This window comes from Cupressus sempervirens, chromosome 7, assembly GCF_028749045.1.
Source record: "Cupressus sempervirens isolate cs-2001-9-10 chromosome 7, ASM2874904v1, whole genome shotgun sequence".
Taxonomy (NCBI): Eukaryota; Viridiplantae; Streptophyta; class Pinopsida; order Cupressales; family Cupressaceae; genus Cupressus; species Cupressus sempervirens.
In genome coordinates this window covers 361,637,901-361,645,548 of record NC_143124.1, presented here as the reverse complement: position 1 = coordinate 361,645,548, position 7,648 = coordinate 361,637,901, and positions in this window count along the sequence as shown.

Genomic DNA, 7,648 nt, shown 5'->3' with positions numbered 1-7,648 from the left:
AGAAAATACAATGCAATGTAGAAAGAAAACTTTGGTCCTAAGAACAAGGCCTGATGAGGTGCCTAATCACAATCAATTCTCTACGAAATGGAGAAACAGACAAAACCAAATGGGACAAACTCTACTCCAAAAAGAGATAAACAAGAATGCACAAGTGAAACATCTCAAGAGACTATCTTAAGACCATAAGTACAATGAAATTCTCCATGATAGAAGCTTGAGACTCCATAGCCCCCCAGAATGGTAGAACTCCTATGTCGATGAACATATCAATGTGGCTCCAATCTAGAGGAAACAAAGGTAGTAGAAAAGAATGATAAAACCCATGTATGTAAGGTGCAACTAGAAGTCCTAGTTGATGCTCAAAGGAGAAAGCATGAGAATCCTTAAATGGAATCTCTAATGGAGGTGGAATAACAGGTGTGCTAAATCTCTCATTTGAGAGGAGATGTGTGTCCTTTGATATATCCTCAAAAACTGCAGTAGGTGGCTTAATGACTAGAGCTAAAATAGCAAGCAATTCTAAAGAGTGATCCTATGCAAGAGATGGAATATAAATAGGAGGTGGAGGTGTAGAAGTCTCAATGCTAGTCTCAAGAACTACACATAAGTTTAAGTGACCTGACTTCAGTTCAGTAGAATCTCGTGAAAAAAAAGAGGGAGTCTTTGATAATGGATATGGTGGACCAAAATGTGAGAAGGAACATAGGTAGGAAGTATGATCACAAATCCCTATAGCAATAATATTGCATGTCTCACTATCTCTAATGTGCACTAAATCCTATGCAAACTCAATGATCTTCCCTATCCCACTCTGTGTAATCTGATAAATAGAGAGAAGGTTAGAGGACAAAAATATAACACAAAGTACATCATAAAATGTACCATCATCAATATCAATAGAACCTTTCTTGCATACAATCATAAGATTGTTATTCCCCATCAAAATATGCAGAGTAGGAGAAGCCTAAAAAGAATAGAACAAATCATGAGAAGATGTCATATGGTGTGAAGCACCTGAATCCAGTAACCAACTAGAAGAATGAGGGATAGTAGTTGGATATGGTGCATGACCCTTTCCCATATCTTTACCATCTAACTAAAATGTTGATGATGAACAAGGTCTGTTTGAAGTAGAATGAATATCAATGTTTCTCTTCTAAAGGAGAGTTGTCAAATCTAAAACCTATTTGGCATAGCCATCTAACTTCTTCTCATAGAAATGTGACTCATTATGATTAGGCTTATTACAATAAGCACATTTTAGTCTTTCTGGCTTTGATTTACAATTTGAGACTCTATAGAATGATATTTTTGAGTCTTCTCCTTCATCCCTAAAGATGGTGAAGCTACCAATGCATGACTATGTGAGCCTATTAGAGAATCCAACTGAGAGATCTTAGCTTGCTCTTGTGTCAACTGATCACAAAAAACCTTAAAGGATGGCATGGTACATCTATTACCCAAAGCATCTTTGGTGGAATAGAAGGTAGAAGAAAAAATCTGAAAGTTTCCTTGAAGCTGAGAATGAACCAAGTAGATACACTTAGTGTCAGTCTTCATTTTCCCACTACCCTATAATAAAAATCTTAGTTGCTTGAATTTCATTAGGAAGTACTCAATGGAGGGAAAAGAATCTAGTATAAGTGAGGTAAGGTCTACCTCAATCTGAAGTGCCCTGAACTCATTCACTGTATGCAACAAGCCTTCAAGTTTGGTCCACATAGCTAGAGGGGTATTGCACCCATCAAGATGAAATTGTAGACTATCAAAAACTTGTAAAGCAATCAATCTTATTGCCTCATCTATCTTGTTCCTATACTATATGACCTCAAAAGGCCTCTGTAAAACTAGTTGCATTGCATCTAAACAAGACCACAACCCTTTTGACTAGAGAAGTCATGTCATCAAGGTCTTCCATGTGTGATAATTATGAAGGGTTAGAAGTTATAGATAGAAGAGGTCTCGACCATTATTTTAAAAGGCATTGATTTTTTTTTAAATTTAGTTCTAGTTTACATAAGTAAATAACAAAAACAATATGACAAAACACCCCCCACAATGCAAAGCACTAAACCCCAACTACCAGAAGAAATGTGTAAATGAGAGATGAGAAAAAAAGCTTCAAATATGAATCACAAATACCTATTTTTTGTAGGCCAAAAAATGACCAAATGCTATAAGTACTATGCCTAGTCAATATTATTCCAAACTGATACCAGATCTGGAAAGTAGACAATAAATCATACACTTTAAAAAAAAATAACACCTAAATATGTGTCCATATGAGCTTGAATGTAGCCCTTGAAGTTGCAAAAATTGGGATTTGCATTTTATAGAAAAATTTAAAAACAAAGATGACAAATAACCCACACCAATGTGTAGATCAAAAATTTTTACTCCAAAACAAAAACAATTGCTTAGAAAAAGGAGTCCATATGAGTGAGATATCATTGTTTGAAAATCACCTCTATAATTATTTTTTCTAAATTTCCATAGTTGCACCTCCAAAAATAAATTAAAATTGCCTAAAAAATGTTAGATTTGCTCTACGAAACTCTCTCCAAATATTAAGCAAGCTACAATAGATTTGGCTCTAATACCATGAAGGATTTGAGCAATACACAATACACATCCACAAATCCTTTGAATACTTGCATGTAAAAAACCTATCATAGAGAAGAAAAAGACAAGAAGAGGTGATGGTTTTCTCTAAAAATATGCATATTGTATTCTTAGAAATGAAAAAGATGGAAGATAATTACAAACGATCTATCCTTATAGTAGGAGATTGAAACCCAAAAAGGGTAACTTAAAAGGTAAAAGGGTAATGTAAAAGGTAAATGCTATTTAATAATTACTAATTAATTACTAAATGAGAATGCATAAGTGCATAAAGCGAAATCTTAAGAAGGGAGAAAAGGAAATTTAATTAATTAAATTAAATTAATCTTTTTCTCTAACAATTATTTGAGGATAGAAACTCAAAAGAGTTTCATGCATCAATTGTAGATCTGATGGAAAAGAACAATGCCCTAAGAGAAGAAGTTAGGAATTTGAAAATAGAATTAGAATCACAATCAATATTATTGTGTGAGAGAACTAAACTTTAAAAAAAAAAAGACGAAGAAGATAGGTCCATGATTGAAGAAGACAAAAGAATTCTAGCTAACATACATGGAGAGAAGACATCAGATGTGCAAAAGCTTGGAAACATGCAATTGGATACAATGAATCAGTTGATGATTATAAATCAATAACTGAATAGGAAATACATTGAGATTACAACTTTGGAAACACATAATACCCTACTATAGAATGAATTTAAGACTGAGAAAGAAAATGTCACCAAGCCTAATGAATCCATTAAGTACTTTGAAAAACTAATTGAAGCATCAAGTTCAAGCAATGACATTATGGTTTAGGCTAGTCCACAACTGAAAAAAGAGAATCACCTAGAAGTTGTGAACAAAGGAACAATGAAGGAAAGAACATCAAGCCCACCTATCATCACTATATAAAATTAGGTCATACATCAAATGTTTTTAGGAGAAACACTAGAAATTAGAACCCTAAGCAAAAATTCAAGGGACATTGTCATAGCTGCAAGAAGCAAGGTCATTAGGCACACGAATTTAGGACCAAGACCACAAAAATTTCATGATTTAAAGGTTATTGTTACAACTATCAGAAGTATGGACACAAGGCACATGAATGCAGATCCAAAATCAAGCGGAAATCAAACAAATAGAGAAAAGTAAACCACATTGGAAATTATTATGATTGGGATTATAACACAATGTACAATTGTCACCACTGTCAAGAATATGGTCATATCCTTGAAAATTACATTAGGAAACACTTTAGAGGTAATTACAATAGATGGTTGTGTAAGATTGTATGCTTTCATTGTCTTCAGACTAATCATATTGGCAAAAATGAATTTAGTAGAGGTAAAGGAAATTTTGATGCTAAAAAGGTGAAGATACAAAAGAGTAAGAAATAGAAAAAGAAGGAATATTACAACACGTCAAATGAAAATGAGGACACTTCATCCAATGGATTAGGTGATCAAATTACTCCCAACTAGGCAATCAAAGTTATGTTTGGAACTAATATTTAAAGTGTAATATTATGCACCAATTCCAAATATTTAAGATCTGAAAAGGGTTATATATGCATGAATTAAGATGAAAGAAATAAGTTAAAGGAAGAGCTATTCTATAGATTTATTGATTTCTATGATGTTGTTGAGCATGTAAAGAATTATAGTTTCTACTAAAAATGAAAGGAATTGTAGTTATAGCTGAGTAATGGAGATATGTAGTGTGAGCCAACCCCTCTATGTTAGTTGAGTATGTTGAAAATCCTATGATAGCCAAGTTTATAGCTATGTAAGCACTGAGAAATTAATGCCAAATTTGAAGGGTTATATAGTCAATTTTTGACTCATTTGTACCTACTAGAGTTTGAAGAGCATGAAGAGGATGAAGGAAAATTGAAAAAGAGGATTCAAGTGTTTGTGAACTAGATTCAACTTCTAATCAATATCATTCATTACATTTGAGAGGTATTTATCTTATTTCTAGTTATGTTGTTTCACTTTTTCAAACCATAGTGAGTCAAATACGGTAGCTAGCTCTTTAGAAATAGTTAGGAAAGAGGGGAAGGAAGTTTTCAACATTTAGTTAATTAGCAATGATGTGAGACAACCCTCATTTTGTGGAATTCCTAAGATTGCATACAAGGGAGATCCGTTTGGTGTGTTATCCATGATACCACCAAAAGTTTTAACGGTTTAGGATGTGTGATGTTGCTCCACTTTCAAGGTAGGAGACATGGAGATAAGAGAAATATACTAGAAGTTATATGAAAATGGAGTTTTGAAGGAGGATAATAAGATCATCGAGAAGAATGGGTTAACGCGTGCCCTAGACTTTCCTTAGGTTTTTAAAACTGGGTGGATTAAAATTATGTTGTGCTGTATGTATGAAAATAAGATATGGATAGAGAGTGGTCAAGCTAGAATTTCAAAGAGGATTGTACATTGAGTATTAGGGTACCCTACCCTAGATAGACTAAAGAGTATGAGAAGAAATGTGAAGGAAGTAATTGAGAAAAACACTAGAGCCATGTGAATAAAAAAGGGATGTCAATTGATACAATTTGAATTCCCTTGGTAAAATTTGTAGTCACATTTATAGAACACAAATTATTTTAGTCAAGTTGACTCAATAGTGTGTCTTGCATGGCAGTTGATTATGGCTACAAGATTGTTAAATGTGATCATCCCTATGACCTAGATGAGTTTCAGCTTTAGCAATTGTTATAGAATTCAAAAGAAATTAGGAAGGTGAAGAATTCACAATGTAATTTTGGTTCATTGAGCATGTGTATATTATTCTTTGTGCAAAATGCATTTCCCACATTTGGCAAGTTAGTTTGGAAGACAAATAAAACCATCACACACAAGATAACACAATTTATTGAACAACTAGGAGATAATTTTGATTCTGTTAGGACAGGCTATTTTGAGGACTTCAGGAAGTCAATGAAACAAAGGCTAAGAATACCTATATCACTACTAGAAAAATACTACAATGATATATATTTTCTAGTGGATGCTTACTACACTTATATATAGGAAACTATACTGAGGTTTACATGGTTGAGACCTTTGCCATATTAAATTAATTTTGATGAGGCTTTAACAACCATTACTACACTATTGGAAGAGGAGATTGACAAGGGTGCTACATCCTTTGGTAGCTATCAGGAGGCAAAGTCTAGAATAACTATTAACTTGTAGATTGCCTATATGATAAGGAAAAATAAAAAGACTATAAAGAAGTTGAAGGAGAAGTTTGGAGAAGGTGTAGAAGGAGATAAAGAAGAAGAAGAAGAGGTAGAGGAATAAGGTTAGGGACCTCTTGAGATAACATAAGGTTTTTGCAAATACAAAGATGCTGAGGAAGAAGGCACCGAAGAAGAACAAGCCAAGGAATCACCCAAGGTAGTTGAAAAAAAAAGCAAAAATAAAAGAAATAGTGAATGGAGAAACCAAAGAAAATTGTGAAGAAGTCACAAAAAAAGTCAGATGTACCTTTAACAAGGTCAAGCACAAGGGCAACCACTTCATAGGTGAAAGATGCATCAAAGGCTAAAGAAAAAATAGAAAGTGTCATAGTAGAGCCAAGAAAGCCTTTGAAAACATTGAGAAAGAAATAAAAGCCTCAAGAAAATTTAGATGAGGAGAAGATTAAGTCTGATGACTTGAGTTAATTCAAAGTGGTAAGACAAAATTCCTCTTCTGACATTGACAATCTATGTAAAAATATTAAGTCAAATGCAGATTTATCATGCTTTTCACATATAGATTTTGATTAGTTAGGAATTGTAGATAAAAATAATATAGAGGAGGCCATATATGATATGATGGTAACTTCTAAGACCATTCTTCTAGAGATTTCCAACTCCATACCAAAGAGTTTATATGGAAGAGTTAAGAAAAAGTGGCAATTTAGTTTTTCTACTTAAAGAAAAATAAGAGAGGCTACTTTAGCACAAGCTATGCTTGCTTTGGATAAGAAAATGATTGCTTAATAAATGGAGATACACAAAGAAATTTTTTTTCCCAAATATAGAGCATTTCATATACTGAAAAAGAAAGTAGAGGATGTGTTAACCAAGAGCACATTGATTTGGAAATCTATCTATGGGTTATCCACAAAAGAAATAACTAAGAAAGGTGAAAAAGAAATGGAAGATAATGTGAAAGTGGATTCATTTAAGATACTGTGGAGGGTACAAAAGAAATAATAGGATGTACAAGATGTAGAAGTGTTGAATGCTAGTCCCCCACATGGGGACTAGGAGAGTCAATAGGACTCAAATTTTATCAAGGATTTGATTGATAATACATCTTGGAATGTGAATCTTTTGACTGATCATGATCTAAAAACGCTACAACAAGATTCTACCAATGCAACTATTCTATGCATTAACCCAATATTGGTGAAAATAGATGAATTAAAGAAGGCAAAAATTACATCTATAGGGGAGAACCAACAAGCTACATCTGATATGCCCATGTTAACTACAATAGTAAAGGAGAAAGAAACAAAAGATCTATAGAAACATCAAAGTGTAAACCTTGAACAAATAGATGACACTACAAAAACACCATCTACAATGCCTATAGTTTTCATTTAGATGAAAGAGACATAGCCACAACTAGCAACTAAATCATTACAGAGACTTAATAGTGTAGGTTTACCATCTATAGTGATTATTGAAAAGGATGGAACTCAAGTGAACAAGGGTAAGGAAGAAAGTTCTCTACCCACTCCACCATCAAAGGGTGAAGTACAAAAAGAGGGAGAAAAGAATGAAGAGGAAAAGTTGACTATTTTACCTAAGGATAAAATTTCCATAGACACACTAGTTACTTTACCAATTTCTACATCTCTTCTCACTAGTCAAGCTCTTTAGAGGTTGAGTACATAGGATACCCCATTGAAAATATCAAGGCCGAGTTCTAGCACACCGAAGAGTGTTGAGTTTACATCATTTGAGGATATTATATTAGATGAGGTTAATTAATTACACAAGTTTGATTTGAACACAATCAAAATTGAAGAAATGAGTA